This window comes from Microplitis demolitor, chromosome 2 (genome assembly GCF_026212275.2).
Source record: "Microplitis demolitor isolate Queensland-Clemson2020A chromosome 2, iyMicDemo2.1a, whole genome shotgun sequence".
NCBI lineage: Eukaryota > Metazoa > Arthropoda > Insecta > Hymenoptera > Braconidae > Microplitis > Microplitis demolitor.
The window spans coordinates 18,762,676-18,780,350 of NC_068546.1; the positions used below are offsets into that span (position 1 = coordinate 18,762,676).

General features: G+C 30.8%; 1 protein-coding gene across 1 annotated transcript in view; it reads left to right on the forward strand.

Annotated features, from left to right (window-relative positions):
- The first annotated feature begins 3,476 nt into the window (after positions 1-3,476).
- LOC103568456 (RNA-binding protein Musashi homolog Rbp6) overlaps positions 3,477-17,675 on the forward strand; it is a 518,165-nt gene continuing 503,966 nt past the window's right edge. Inside the window, exons 1-2 of the mRNA XM_053743035.1 lie at positions 3,477-3,541; positions 4,097-4,138. The gene's annotated coding sequence lies outside the window, so the exon portion shown is untranslated. The remainder of the gene's footprint in view (positions 3,542-4,096; positions 4,139-17,675) is intronic.

Consider the following 17,675-nt stretch of genomic DNA (forward strand, 5'->3'; position numbering starts at 1 on the left):
TTTTTACTTGAATATATTTTAATATAAGCTAACAAACCCACTGTCCGGTCACTTTTTAGTGATGTGAGATTGAACCATTCTATACAAATTGATAAATAAAATAAAAAATCATGATTCCTGTACCCTACTTACTTTAATAATTAATAAATTACAGTTTTCAGGAATAAAATAGTATATTGTATGACAAGGGATGAAACAAGACGATTTCAGACTAGGGTGAAGTTGGCTGACATCAACCGCAGTCTGAAATCGTCTTTCATCCTAAGTCACACACCATATTTTTTATGATTACCTGCATTGGAACTTGAAGATTCAGTGTCAGCAGTCAGTAAGAAACGAGTTGATTTCAAGTCGATGATGCGGAAAACTGTTAGAAAATGAGAAATCTGCAATTTACAGTCACTTATTAAATAGTAAATAAGACAAAAATATTACTTTCACTCATTTTTGAATAATTTTATTTGGTTAATTAAAACTGTCACTTAAAAAATGGAATGAGTGAACTCAAATGACAAGTGAACAGATGAGAGTAATAAGGATGCAAATGAACATTAAATATAACTAACACCGGGCAGATACAATTGGGTTTCTTCCCAAGGGAAGAAACACGCATGTTTCTGCCCGCTGGATGAAGGTATTTGTGAATTACGAATTTGCTAGCAGTTGTTTACAGCATCGGCTTGAAATTAGCTTGTTTTGACTGGCTGTAGGGACATAGAAACTTTAAGTTTCGATGCTGGTATCATGAAAATATTGTTACTGAAAGTTTACTTAATTAACATTGTAGCTGAGAGACTTATGACCTACACTTTAGTACGCACAGTCACGGTGGTTTATTGGAAATCATGTTTTTAATAAACTTAAGTTATTCGTCGACCCTGTTTAGAAAATCTCATAAAATCCAATAGATTCTCATAAATTTCCATAAAGATTCAATAAGAATGAATGAGTTCTATGAGAAGTGCTGTAGTTAAGAATCGGGCCTTATACATACAGCTATGAGAATCTATCAGATTTTTTAAGCAGGGGATGTTTGTCATCTTAAATATAAATATACACAGCTAAATTATAAAACTCAACTATTTAATAGTTTATGAAGGTATTCAATAAAATTAAAAGCCTAATAATCTGTCGTTTGGAAATCTTCTAGAAAAATAGTATAGAATAGTTAGAACTATTAGCCGAGAATTGGCATGGCATTGAAAAAAATTTCTCAGAGTTAGTCAGAATTTTAAAAACTTCTAGACACAAATTGAGATAAGAATAAAAAATATTTTTCAGAATTATTTATAAAAGTTTTAAAAACTTAAAAAATTCAAGGTAAATATTGCAGTAGCAATAAATAAAATCTAGAAAACGGTCGACTCTCTGTGCCAACCCCAAAACTTCACGCTGTTTTTAAGCTTGGAAGTTCAAAAACGTTGTTAATGGTACTTTTAAGTTCTTTGAGCTCAAAAAACGCGTTAATAAAAAATATATATATTTTACTGAAGAAATGATGAGTGTGAATGGAGCAGACATTAGAGAAATTTAAAATTATTAATAAATAGACTAAATAATTAATAAAATAAAATTAAAAAAATATTAAAATTAAATGCATTTTTTATAAATATTACTTTTTAAATTATTTCCTATATTTATTTATAGTTTTAAATTTGTCTGATGTCTGCTATATTCACACTCATCAAAAATGAGGACAATTATTATTTTTTTAAATATCTAATCGCTGATATCATTTGAATGGTCAAATTTTAACCTTTGAGGTGGCATTCAACGAAGTTTTTTAGTTTCTAACTTTTCTATTTTCTTAGTGGGATATATAAAATATTTATTAATTAATGTGTATTAAATATTTTTTAATAAGCAGTTAGTGCAGGAATAAGAAAACTTTCAGTTTAAAATATTCCTCTAACCGACTGGCAGTAAAAAGATTGTCCAGGTGATGGGCTGTCGTAATAAAAGCTTTCAAAATAGATACGCGTGCCCGAAGTTTGAAAAACAGGGGGCGGTAGAATTCAGCGTCAGTCAGTTGCGCAGTAGCTCCATTTTAAATCGTAACGGTCAGGGATACTCAGTCCGTGAACAAAAGTCTTATGTTGTCAGAATGTCTGATTATTGATTCAATATTTTTATAATAAGTAATGGATTGTTAAATTGTGATTAGTAATAATTACACTGTGTTGGTGAATGTTTGAGTGTGTAGATAATAAGTAATTTAAAAAATTAAAGTTTTGAGTGTTAATTAAAAATTAAAATGGCCGGTGCGTATGTTCGAGCTGATGCTCGATTTCTAGCAGGTTCTTGACGTTCTCGGTGACGTTAAGTTTGATTTTTTTTTTTATTATGACTAAAGTTTTTTTTTTCAATATCAATAAAAATTTCAGTTATAGAAGTATCTATTAATTAATTAATGATATTTATAAATAATTGCATAAATGTTTTTTTTTTATGAGTGTGAATGTAATGATCTTGAAGTAAGCAGACAATTAGTAATTTTTTGAATTTTTTTCCAAAAAATAAATTACAAAAAAACAAAAATTAAAAAAATGCACTTGTAGAAAATAAAAAAACTACAGGTGCAAATTTTTTAAATATTTTTTTTTTTTTATAATTTATTGTTTGAAAAAAAATCAAAAAATTATTACACGTTGGCTAACTTCAGTATCATTGGATGTAGCAGACGTCAGACAAATTCAAAATTATAAATAAATCGAGTAAATAATTAAAAGAATAATGTTTATAAAAAATGCACTTTTTAATTTAAAAATTTTTTAAATGTGCATTTTTTAAAAATATTATTTTATTAATTATTTAGTCTATTTATTAATAATTTTACATTTGTCTGATGTCTGCTACATTCACACTCATTAATAATTTATTTTGATTTTTTTTTTATGAGTTACTTTTTAAATCATAAAATTTATTATTAAAGTCTCGTTTAATTGGGTCGGCGAAAATTTCGCCGACCCCAAGTTCTCAATTATGCCGCTAGTGCGCGTGCGCGAGTTTCAAAAACTAAAATGGGCGCAAGCGGGAACTAGTTTGCAAAAAGACCGTGGCGCTGAAGTTGCACTTAAACCCGTAACGGCTAGCAGTCAGAAAATTAATCAGTTACAGACGATATTCGAACATTTATTATTTAAAAATTATTCTAGTGTCATTTGTAATTGTCATTGTATGGTTTAATTTCTATTGGTGATTAAATTGTGTACAGTTTTGTGTCTGATGATGATACTGAAGTTATTCGACATCTAATAATTTTTTTTTTATAACCATAAATTTAAAGAAAAACATATTTAAAAAATTGCACCTTTAGATTTTTAAATTTTCTACGTATTCATATTTTTTTTCTTTTTTTTTGTTTTTTTTAATTAAATTGCTAAAAAAAAAATTTGAAAAGTGTTAATTGTCCAATAACTTCAGAATCATATCTGATGTGTAAATAGTGAGTAGTAAAAAAAAATTCAGTGGTGAGTGATAAAGTGAAGTGATTGTAATTTTTTTGGAACTGATGTTAAATCGTAGAGTTTTTTAGTCTCTGGTAATCATTTATTTGTTGTTTTTTAATTTTTAATCAAGAAGTCAAAAAAAAATCTCACAATTTCTTTGTTGATATTTCTGAGTGTAAATGTATAAGACATAAGACAATTTTTCAAATTACATATAAAAAAAATTAACAATTAAATTGACAAAGTTAAACAAATGCATGTACCAATATTAGAATTTTTTAAAAGTCCATTTTCAAATATTTTTGTTAAGAAAATTATATTTCATTATTTTAAAATTGTCAGATGTTCGTCACCTTTACTGTCATTGATATTTTATGATAGTAAAGTTTAGCGGTCATCACAATTTAAAAAATTTTGAAATAAAAAATTGAAATGTTTATATAAAAAAAATAAAAAAATGCATTTTGAGACAATTTGAAATTCAGTACATGCACTTTATTAAATTTTATTATTTTAATTCATTAATTTTTTTATATGGAGTTGAAAAATTGTATATCTGATACATTTACACTAATTGATATTTTGACTTCTGCTGAAAAATATTTAAAATAATCTATCTCTCATGAGAAATGTATTTTTTTTTTCAGAACATTTTGAAAATGATCAAGCTCGGAAAATTTGCTGAACTGGTGAGTCTGTTAATGCATTTATTATTTTCATTTAATTTAGTAATTTTTTATAAACTGATTTCCGTGCTGACACATTATTTCGATAACCGGAACGATATCAATAATTTTTTTATCATTCCTGTCTGATGAATTTTAATATATTTTTTTTATTCATTATTATTATTATTTTGTCAACGTACAATAATGTTATTGCCGCCATTATTGGAGCGAGTTTAAAAAATGCGGAAAATTAAAAAAAAAATTTCAAAGGCAGCTTTATTACCGATCGTAAGTTCGTGATCTGTCCATAGGATTCATGCGAGACCTTGTGTTGACAACGAAGAATTTTTCTTATCAAATACGATAACAAATTTTAATGACTTCGAGTTAGTGTCTGCTTTGTCTACTAGATCTCGTTGCGATTATTCCTTCAACGTTTGAAAGGCTAAAATTTATTTGTTTTTTAATTCAATTACAAAATCATCAACGGGAGATTTTTTCTTTCGGCGTTGAAACAATTTCTGTCTAACGTCTACCGAAAGATTATTAATTTTTGATTACAGCAGATTCTGATTCTGCTCTAACAAAAATTAATTTTTTTTGTTTCAAAAATTACCAGGCATTTAATTACTGCGGTTACTACCGCGTAATTTAATATCATGCGTAAATGGGTGTTATTCATTAATACTGTCATTTATATTCTTCACCTCAAATATTCTTCCATAAATACCGAAATAAAACTTATAATGGTCCAATTAAATTTTCAAATTTAATCAAAAATTTTTATTTACTCACTATAAACTTTTCTGTTCAAACGAATTTCGGTTTGTAACAATTTTTTTTTATTTTAACAAAATATATCAACACAAAAATAACTTATCGATTTCTATATTTGCACACTAATTTTCTAGTTAAAAACTAACAAGCAAAAAAAATTATAAACTCAGAATTTTTATTGGTGTCATTTATCAGCCTTACGAATATAGTCAATTAAATTCTAAGTTGTTTGATTTGTAAATAAAAAAGTTCCACTAAAAAATTAGCGGAGTGAATGCGGAATGGATGACTGTTTATTGATTGGTTCTTCTTGGAGTGAAATTCACTCCAAAGGGGAGTTTAATTCAATATTAAAACTCTGAGTTGGAGTGGAATTCATTCTTAAAAAGAGTTCATTTTAATACTAAAACACCGAATCGGATTGAATACGGATTTAAATAAAATCCAGATTATTTCAAAATCACTCCGCTGAAAAAACAAACTGCCTTTTTATTCCGTGTGCGGGATAATTATTTTTTAAATTCAAAACTCCGAGTGTCGAAGTCAATTTCGATTTCATTAAAATCCGTAATCGCTCCGAATACATTCCCGATTTTCGAGAGTATACGAATATTGTCGATTAAATTCTTTACGGATAAAATTTAATTATACACGAAAGGAAAATTATGGGAATGGTTCCTATAATTTTGTGAAATTTCATTTTATATCAGTATAGGAATGACGACCATAAATTATGGGAGCAGTCCCTATAATTATAGGAATGTTACCCATAATTATAGGAATAGTTCCTATAATTATGGGAATGGTTCCTATAATTATAGGAAGACTTCTTATAATATTATGAGAACGATTCCCATACTATCGTGAAAATATTAATTCAAAGAAAAGTGTGAAAGTTACTTCTACATAGAAAGAAAATTATAGAAAGTATACCTATGTATTATGGGAATGGTGCCCATAATTGTATAGGAATTATACCCATACTATTATAGAATGGTTCCCATATTGGTATATGAACCATCTCTATACCATTATGGGAACCATTCCCATACTATTATAGGAACAGTTCCTATACCAATATGGGAACCATTCCTATAATATTATGGGTACAGTCCCGATAAAATTATGGGAACCATTCCCATAATACATAGGAATACTTCCTATAATTTTCTTTCCGTGCAGTATTTACAATACTAAATTTTTATTTTGAATTATTTAAAACAGGAGCAAAATTTTTCAGTGGTATTACACTGAGAGAAAAAACTGATTTTCTGAACTATGAAAAACATAGTTCAATCAAGCCTCCACTATTACCCTCAGTTCAGATAACTAATATATAGTTGTAAAATGTACGATGATATGATAGTTGTTGTAACTGTGTTATAGTTCAATGAACAATGACGATAGCAAACGTAACTAAGTAAAAAATGGTATTCTTATTACAGAAAATCTAAAAACCGCCTAACCCTGCGGGCCAGCTCTAAAACTTCTCGCTGTTTCCGAGCTCAGGGAGCTCGCTCCCTGCTTTCAGCTTCACTGAAAAATTATAATTTTTGTCCGCTGATATCTTTGGAACGAATAAACCGATTGGAACGCTCTTGATGGCGATCGAAAGGGCTCAAGAAGACTTAAAACTGATTACATTTTAAGGCGAATCGGTAAACTGGTTTATAAGTTATACTTAAAACACCAAAAACAAAAAAATATTTTTATTTTTATTCTTCGTATAACTTGTAAATTACAAGACCGATTGCTCCCAAAATCGAATCAATTCTAAGTTTTGGTGAGCCCTTTCGACTGCCACCAAGTACGTTCAAATCGGTTGATTCGTTCAAAAGATATCGTCGGACAAAAAAAAGTTCACACATACACACATACACGGACTTCCATTCAGAAATAGTCAGAATAGCTTCCTAGGACCTCAAAACGTCGACATCTGATGAAAACTCGATTTTCAAAAATCGGACCGAAACCAATAACTTCCCTTTTTTTGAAAATTTGCAATTTTCTTAGCGGGAAGTTAAAAAATAATTAAGGAAAATCCTTAATTATATTTGTCGACGAATTAAATAATGCTAAATTAATGAAATTATAATCGTACAATCGTGATTCTGCTAAAGTATAAGTTCTGAGAAATAATATTAAATAGTTACCGCAACAAAACAAATGCTTAGTTAAAACTACTACTTTCAAATAGTTTCGGGCACTATGATATAATTCAAGAAACTAGAAATATTAGTTAAAAAAATTAGTATAACGGGACGGTTAAGTCCACTTCCGTTTGACGGTAGGTCGATACTACACCCTTTTGGGCACACTCGCGTTGCGTAATCCTATTTGTGTATTATGACACTACCATATATTATAAAAGCGCAATATGAGCATGAGCTCACATTATCTTACCCATTAGGCATGCAGTGGATGCCTCACGCACAGCCACCACGAGTCCGACCTCACATGGACCCAAACACTCCTCCCATCTCAGGAAATAAAGAGACTCTGGTCGAAATGGGGCTTGGAATGGGTCTCCCATGGTACCAGACTTCAGCTCTGGTCAACTGCTTGCGTAGGATAAGTGGTAGGACACAAGTTCTTCCCAACCCATATGGGTTACCTCCACTTATAGTCACTAAGGATTTAAGACAAGCCAATATATACATTCGCCATCATCTGTCACATAGTGTCCACTTATCTCCCAGCTTTTTTGGGATAACCATTAGTGTTTTAAGTCATAAAAATGGCGGCGTAAATCCCGCTCGGGAAAATATTAGTTAAGATGACTATTTTTTCATTTCCATCCGTTTCTATACATCGGCGACGGTGTTATTTTAACACCGCTTTCGGTGTTGAAATTTAACACCGCCAATTTTAACACCTACACCACTTGAACTTACCCCGGTGATTTTTTACAGTATAAACTTACTAGGGTTATTATAAATTTCTCTCCATGTAGGTATAAAAGATAATAAAAATTAGAATTTCTGATTATCATCAATAGTTGTAGATTTAGCTATATAGTTAGTAGATACTACAATTCAGATTGTTTATCTAATAATTTAGATAGTTCATTTAATAATTTAAATGATATTCACTACCATCGAATTCAGCTTAAAAATTATACTATAACTAGATGATAACTTTTACTATAAAATTCTCTCTGAGTAGGTATCTTAATCTGCAAATAAAAAAGTCAATAACTATACATTTTGTGAATTGTGATAAATTCAAGTACGTCGTCTTTAAAAAATACATAACTCGTTTTCCCTTTAATACTTGATACTCTTATGGTCTCTATCTCGGACAATTTGCCGTGCACAAAAGAAAATCCTTGAGATACGTGCAAAGGAGGATAACTGAGTGCATGACCGTTACGACAGCGAAAAACCACCGAGTTCAATTTAATAATTGTACGATTCTCAACAAAAAAAAAAAAAGACTAAACTAAACCTTTTTATTTATTTTTCATTATTTTCCCTCGACATTCGTGTCTACAGGAAAAAGATTGAGAGAACTATCAGAGTAATGGAGTGAATGCACATGGGTATGTACAGATTACCAGAGAAAAATGAGAAAATAATCGCTTAAGAAAGAGATGACTCAGCCACATTCTTAAAAAGAAAAAGTAAAAACCTGCGAAAACTAAAATCCCAGCTTTCACGACACAAACCTCCACTTAAATCCCATAGCTATTCATAAATAATTCCCGATAAATAATAAATAAAAATTCAAATAAAAGTTTATTTCTTATCCCTCAACATCTGAGGGTTAAATATAAATGACAGCATTAAATTACAAAGTTTATGTCTACTCATCACACTCGTATTTTAATTATTACCTTGGGTTATTTAACAGAAACCATAAAGAGCCGAGGGTTTTTATAGTTAAAGGAGTAAGTGGAGGTTTAATCGGCTGCCAGGAGCAGAGCACCAGTCGCAGTAGTACAAGTAAAGTACCAGAATATGTCCAGCGTTGGCGTACAACACAGTCCCGGTCATCCCCACGGTGTCGTAATATCGTTTTCATCGAGTTGATACTCGCAAATGAGAAAATCTCCAGGGGTTTCAGATACTACTCTATGCTAAAGATTACATCAATTATTGTTATTATTATAAGTAATAATTTGTCGTAAACAGCCCGTCGAATATATAATCCAGTGAGTTCGGTTGCTCTCCCCCAGTGACAAACGACATTTAATAGTATACTGGCGACAGATGTCGAGGGACTAATTTGAATCCGATAAGTCGTCAGTCTCTTAGAATGTTGGTGTTTCTTGATCGTTTTTGGTTTAAATGCAAGTCTAATCGAAAAATAATGCTCAATTAGCGTCCATGTTTGAAGTTTATTCAACGGGGCGACGATACTGCCGGATTGCATATTAATTATTCAGCTTAATCACTTGCTCACTCATTCTGCTCCAGTGTCCTCACTTTGGATCCTACCTAGTACCTAGTGTTCGTTATTTATAAATATATGAATGTCTGTATGTGTTGTGAATGTAATGACAATAATGGTCTAGTGCATAATCAACTAGTTTAAAAGTAAGTCGGAATGGTTTTATAAGCGTTAAGTGCATCCTCTAGCCATAATCGGCAAAGCGTCTCTCTAATTTCGGTGGCACCAATCCAACGAATTTAGACAAGTCTATGTGGTTGGTAAACTCAAGTAACGTTCAAACTTGCAGGTAATATCCTGAAAATGCTTGTCCTCGGTGGAAACGCATTAGAGTTGAGTAGTGTAGAGTTGTGTGTAATAGTTGACTAGACTAGACTAGTCTAGACTATGAAAGAGGAGAGAAGAGAGCAGATCTCTAAAGCTGTTGAGAATACCGGGACGAATTTCATATCTCGGGTGTTATACTCAACGATTATTCATGTTTCTTATTACTTACAATATCGTACAACAGTGTGCTGTTGCTACAAAACCTCAATGCTAAACTTTATAGGACTTTTTTTTGCCTGATGTTTTTATTATTTTATTTTATTCAATTTTTTTCTTTCTTAAACACGCAACTGCGGAAAATATATTCAGCGGTGGATTTTCATCGCCGAGTACTGGTAGTTGTTGGAGGAATTACGTTAAAGACGTTGAGAGTTACGGAAAAGGCGCCAAACTTTTGGCTGACTGTAAAAACAGTCAGAGATAAATGTGGACTGGATGCGTGCGTGGGATGAGAATGAATATGAGAGAGTGGAGTTTGAGATATAGATGGAGATGTAGATGGAGATGTAGAGAGAGCATATATCAAAGAGAATTAACACAAGTTGCATTTACGTAGCATTGGATCATAGGAATTGCGCAGACTTCGATGTGATAGAAGGGGTTAAGTATTGAGCAAATGAGTTGGTGAATTATCATGTGCGGGATGAAGATGTTTGCTCGCTTTTAGGTCGAACAACCGAACAACCAAGATATTCAGCTCCATGGTGCAGAAACTATAATCTCTGGGTATGGCTAATATTAACCGTATTTGCACTACTGTCTGCAGACTTACTGGTGTATGGAGAGAGAATCTAAGGTGAATCCAGGCCACGTTCCGTTCTTGCTGTCTTTGTCGAACTTAGAAGCGTATTTTAAGCTACCGCAGGCGCGTGGCAACCAACATGTTTGACTTACTTTGCCGAATTGTCCGTCCAAATGGTTCGCTCTTGGTTTGTTGTCACAGTATTGATTTTACTTGTATAAACTGTTTGCTTTTGTTTATTTACATTTTCGGATATGACGAAGACTAATTGAGCATTTGAGCTGCCTGGGGATTGATTTAAATAGAGTGATTTATTTCATTTAAATTACATTTTAATTATAATAATAATCATTTTATTTATTTAAAAGAAAATAAATTCATATTAAGTAAAATCGGTCGAGTAAAAACTGAAATTAAACAAAAACAACTTATCAAAAACGGTTCAATTTACTCTGATTCTGTTTTGCTTCCTGATGTTGCTTCTAGTACATGGTAAAAAATCGGGAGTGAATCCGGAGTGAATAGAGATTTTTTTATGGGCGAAGTGATTTCGGAGTGACGCGGATTTTATTTCAATCCGTATTCACTCTCGTCCGGAGTTTTTACTTAAATAAATTTATATTTACTAGAAACATTATTATTTTCAATAAATAATTGATTGACGTATTAATAATTAAACTTGAAATACATGGTTTTAGCTTATAAAGTGTTTTAGTAACTTACTAAATCATAATTTCACAGGTATTATACATAGTGAAAATATTAGATTATTGAATAGCTAGTGACATAGTTTTTATGGGAATATTTAATAATTCGGTACAATATGAAATGTTATCTCGTGGTATGGTTGATGTAAGTCATATGACAGTTTGTGACTCAGTAGAATTATATTTGTTCAAGTTGCATTATCAGCTGCTTATAATTTTAAAAAATCATGAGTTCGTAATTATTTCCGTAGTTAATATAAATGTCAAAAGCTATAGATGCAATTTTTTAAATAAATTTTTTTTTTAAACTAAACGAATCATGAACTTTGTCAACTTAATTTTTTTATGTCCAATTGAAAATAAATAAAACCAATGTCGCAAAAATAATAATTAACCAAGTAGAACTGATGCTTAACGGCGCTTCCCGCGTGAATAGAAGTAAGAAATTTTTTTAACACAATTCAACTGTCACTACAACACTTTTTTTGAGTTAATTTTGAAGTAACACTTAATAAATGTTGATTATTTCGATTTTTGTACTAGGTAACACTTTTAAAGTGTTGATTAATAAATCGATTAAAAATATTGAAGTAACACAGAGAATTGTGTTGATTTGATACAAAATAATTAACACAAAAAATTTAACACGGACCGTTTTTAACACAAATACACTAGTAGTTTATCTATCGAGTGCGAGCGTCTTAGACTCGATTGTACTCGATAAATACATTAGTTTTTGTGACAGATATTTGAAATTTACTACATTTAGTGCCTATAAATGGCAGGTTATAAATCCGTGTTTATTTATTTGGTAAGATTGTTTTGAGTATTTGTTGAAAATTAGAGAGAAGTCGGTAAGTGGACAAATTAAAATGATGATAAATTTTGTCACAAGATGGCTCGTTAAGTTACTTTGATATTTTTTGGTCGTTTGCTATCGCACATGTAACCAAAAAATATTTTTTGATCCGATGATGACGTCACTTTTAGAACGATGAGGTATCTTTTTTACCAGCTGTATCTTATCTAATATTTTAAGCTGCCGGCTATAGACGCTAAATGTCGTAGATTTCAAGTGTCTGTCACATAAAATATTTTTTACTGTGTAACAACCATCTATATATGAACACGGAAAAAAAAATTAACTTTAAAAAATACTGTTTGAAATTATAACCCGGAACCAGGATGTCAATATGGAGAATTTTAACATTCCAAATAATAAATTTTATAATACGTGGCGTCAATTTTCTAAGTATCACTTACGATTTTCAAAGTTCAAATAGTAATTTTTCTTGCATAGACAATAAATTTTCATGTTTTGATTTTCATGTTTTAATCATAAATGAAAAAATTACTGTTTAGAATAATAGTATTTACTGATCAATTTATCATTATATTACTTGTCGTTCTCAATTTATATAGTTCATTTTTCTCCGTGTAGTTGATATAACGAAGCATTGTATGGGTAAAATAGTAATGTAACCTTTACACAAATAAAGTAGTGCAATTGGCAGGGAGCGCGACGAAAGCGACATCTGATGGTTATAAAAAATCATGCTCGAGAATTGTAAGAGATATAAAATCAGTATAAAAAATAAATCAGTATATAAAATCAGTATAAAAAATCCAAAATCGCTATTAAAACACAATATAAAATTTATAAAGATATAAATAAAAAAGTGCAATTGTATTTTTGATAGAGAAAATTAAAATTACACATATTTCCATAAAGAAAATAAGTATAAAAAATTTTAATAAATATCAAATACTATTATTTTAGAATAGAATAAGGTTAACCAATAGAATCAAAACAAATAATACATGACAGCTATCCCGTGTAAAAAAAAAAAAGTTGAAAAAAGAATAAAAAAGTGTTGACTATTCTAAACATGAAAACGTGACACAACGATGAACTTTTTTTAAACGATTTTCAAACCTCTGACAATACACAGAAAATAACAATTGACTTAATACTACAAATTAACATTTTTCATTGCAAAATATGTTCAAAAAAAATTAATTTTAAACTATTTCAAAACGTTTTTCGTTTTAGCATATTTTAATAATACAAAGATATTTATTGATTTTTCAGTTGAATTTTCAAAAATTTAAAAAACGTTCAAAAATAGTTCGTCGTGGTGTCACGTTTTGAAGTTTACAATAGTCAACACTTTTTTAACCGTTTTTTAACAATTTTTTTTTTACACGGGATAATAATTAACGTTGAAAAAATAGTAGAATATTAATTCGAGTATTTAACAAAATCGAAGTGAATAATTATATTTTTATTCATGATAATTTGTTGGTGAATCGTAACTGAGACAGTACTAACTTGTGTTGCTTTTTTTTTTTTTAATAATTTTTAGGCAATGATGAGCATCATTATCCAAACCGGATTCGACTCAATAAATCATAACATATCTTTTTTTCTGCAATTTTTGTAATTTAAAACACAACAATTATTATGATTCATTTTTATCTTTAACTTTCGCATGTTTGTGTTCAACAAGAGCATGATTTTACGAAATAGTGTCCACAGCGAGCGCTGCAATCGATTCAGTTGTCCCCACCATATACTAGACTCCCTGCCAATATTAACAATCTACGATTTTCCAAACTTTAAATGGTTACTATAACCTAACAGTATTGCTATTACAGCAATATTTTTTTTTTCAGTGTGGTGTTGTTTCTAGTAAAAATTATAAAATGCTTTATAAATTAAATTTTAATTTTTAATTCAAAAATTTTTAGAAAAATGTATTTTATTAATTCAAAAAAAAAAAAAAAAAAAAAAAAAAAAAAAAAAAAAAAAAACGAACAGAAGCTATAAATAATTTTTTATCAGTTTGAACTTAAACTTAATACTTTTCGACTTTTCAAATTCTATCTGACTCTTGCATAAAATATTACCATAAATAATGTAAAAGATATGCAGAATTTAATTTCCAATAAAAAAAAAGTAAACTTTAATACTTTGCGAGGATTAATTGAAAATTTACAAAAATAATAATAAATTTAAAACTAAGCCCTAAAGTCTCAAAACTTTACACAATCTTCAGTCTTATATAATCATAATCTTCGTAATATTAAAAGAACAATAAAAAGTATCGAAATCCCAGGAATGATGAGATTTGGTATGATTAATATTCATGGATCTTGCGGAAGCTGTTTCATCAGCTCGGTTGTGCATCATCATCGCAATGAAGTTGCAGTACTTGACGACAAATAAACCAACTATATATATTTTAAGCTCGGTTGTTTCAGCAGTAACCGTCGGTTGAGGAAAGAGAGCACGAGGGAGAGAGAGATATAAAGCGCATATGAACTATGCAGGCAGAAACGATACGTTGGCAGCGGATTTTAATTGGGTCACCCGTTATAATCTGTCATAAAGCCAGACGGGTCTTCCAGCTGCTTCAACCCCTTCCCCTCCCTCTTTCCGTGCCCGTTAACGTCCCCATTCTCTTCCTCTTTTACATCCACGCGTCATATATTTATGTGATTTCCTTCTCTCTCAACTCGGACGATTATCGCAAGCGTAATTGCTGCTGGTGATGTCCGTCATATTCTCTATTATATTTTTTTTTATGCCCCGGCCCTTTCTCTTTCATCCCTTGAATTTTAATCTTTTATTTAGAAGCAGAATCGAAAAGTAACAGAAGCGTTTTAGTTAACTATCGTCGGTGTCGTTATTGCGGATAAATCAGAGACCAGAGGATTTAAAATGTTTAACCGACAGTTTTGTAGCTTTCAGAATTGAGGGTTTAAAAAATCGACAGGGAGTTAATCGAGTGAAATAAAATAGACATTTAGTGTCAGGAGATGGTAAAAATGATAGTGTATAAAAATGGACAGAGTCGATGGGTCAATTCGACGAGACTTGACGTAGAAATAGAGACTAAATCTTGTGGGTGTCAATAATGGGGTAAATTTGTTGAGACACCGGCAAGATTCACTGTCTATACTCTTTCTACTGCCTATAACGGTTTACTTTTGCTTCCCGGTGGTTCTTTGACTTGAGACTTGAGACTGATGACTATAACGAAATTCGCATCTTACTCGGGTGTTAAACTTGTGGAAGGGGGAGGGGGAGAGAAAAGTGACACTTGGTGAAGTAATCGAGTTGTTATATCGACGTTCTTTTGCGCCTGGAGCACTATGTACCCAGCAGAGCCTGCTACTATCTTTGCCGACGCTGTCCCGTCATCATTGCTTTCCTCTGCCACCGCCCAGCTGCCAACGTTCACCGATTTGCTGATTACAAGGAGTAAAAAAGGACGAGCACCAGGACGAGGACGAAAATGAGGAGGTTGGGGATATGCGGGACAGGGAACGGGGGATAAGAAAAAAAAAGCTGTGAGAGAGATCGCTGATGCTGACGGTGCATTCGAGCTTTCTCTGTTTCTTTCCCTGGTCGACTGTCGATCTAAGAGACAACCGACGGACGGCAGGGGTCCCGAAACACGAGTTGAGAAGATAAGTAGAAAGAGACTTTGTTGGACAGACGATAGTCTTGCCAAGTTTTTTTTCGAGATATATTTAAAATAAAAAAAATTTAACTGAGATTACGTCTATGCTAAATATATTGTAAAGCAAGTAGTGGAGGATGGGGTAAAATGATATACAGTAAAATTTGGTTATAAGTTACATAGAGCGCTCTACTCACTTTTACGTCAATTTAATTTTTTTCTCTTTAAGTAAGAGCAGAGATAGAAATATTGCTTATAAGGTAGAGGTACCGTTTTTAGCCACTTTAGGGGCAGTTTTGACGCAATGTCATAATTAATTTTTAATGTGTTCGAAGATACTTTTATCCCACTATTAAAATGAAAATTTTAGTGATATCAATATCGAAACTTACAGTTTCAGTGTCTTTACAGCCAGTTGAAACAAGCTAATGTCAAGCCGATGCTGCAAATAACTGCTAGAAAATTCGTAATTCACAAATACCTTCATACAGTGGACAGAAACATGCGTGCTTCGACCCGGTGTTAGTTATATTTAATATTCATTTGCAGCTTTCTTATTCTCATTTGTTTGCTTATCATTTCAGTTTACTCATTTCATTTTTTCAGAGACAGTTTTAATTAACCAAATAAAATTACTAAAAAATGAGTAAAAATATTTTTGTCTAATTTACTATTTGACCCTTCATCACCCGCGCTATGAGTTTTTTTCTCACAATTGACGTTAAATATTTTTTTCTAAGTAATTTCAAATGGAATGACCTAGTGACATTTTTTCTACATCATCGGCTTGAAATTAACATGTTTCTTACTGACTGCTGACACTGAATCTTCAAGTTTCGATGCAAGTAATCATGAAAAATATAGTGTGTGACTCAGGATAAAACACGATTTCAGACTGCGGGTGATGTCAGCCTTCGCCTACGGCTCGGGCAGCCAATTTCACCCTAGTCTGAAATCGCCTTGTTTTATCCCTTGTCACACAATATACTATTTGTTTGATACTTTTTCATTAATTAAAATAGAGTATTAACTCTCCAAAAATGGAGCAGTGGCCACAAATGATACTTTTACCCTACTCAGTTTTTACTGTACTATTGTAAAGAAATTTTTTTTTTTTCAATTTTACACTAAGAGAAGAATTTATCAAATTTTAATAAAATTTATCAATATTTGATAAACGGTTTACTTATATTGTTTCCAAGTCGGTCATTATCAAAAAAGTTAATAAACATTTCATTAAATATTAATAAACGGCTTATTAAATATTAGTAAACGTGTTAATTAAATATTAATGAACACTTTATCAATTATTGATTGGCGGTTTATCAAATATTAATAAATACGGACTGATCTATAGTTTACGATTCTACATATATTATATACTATCGTGATATGTAAGCAGTTTGTTTGGTTAACATAGGTTCGGTGGAATTTAGCAAGTCCCATTTTTTAAATAATTTTTCCATAACACTTTTTTTTCAACTTCCCGCTAAGAAAATCAATGATTTTCAAAAATTTCGGGAAATTATTGTTTTCATCCCGATTTTAGAAAATCAAGTTTTCATCAGATGTCGACCTTTTGAGGCCCTAGGAAGCTATTCTGACTATTTTCAGAATGATGTCCGAATATCTGTATGTATATAAGGCAGTATGTTAGGTTAGAGGATACAACGCCACCACTCATTAATGCTATATACAAATCTCACATATCAATAGTTGATAAAAGTTTCCTAAATATCAATAAACTTCTATTAAATATTGATCAGAGACCTATCAAATGTTAATATCAATTTATTAATATTTAGTCGATGGAAAGATCGATATTTGATATGTATAGAATGATTTTTTTTTTTCTAAACATACGAATTTTTAAGTTTGTGACAATGAAATTCGGGCATTCAAAAATTTTTTAAAATTACATTCAAATCAGTAAAAAATTTAGGATGATCATTTTTCTCCGTTCTCTAAAATAATTTTAAAAATATTAAAAAATTCATTAAAATTCAAAATAATTCATTATGAAAAGTGGTGTCTATTTTGTCTTCTCTCCACATGAATTTAAATGATAAAAAATAAAAGGAAAAGAAAAATGAAAATATGCTTATGCATCTAGAGAGCAGACTAGTTTTATCGATTAAAAAAAA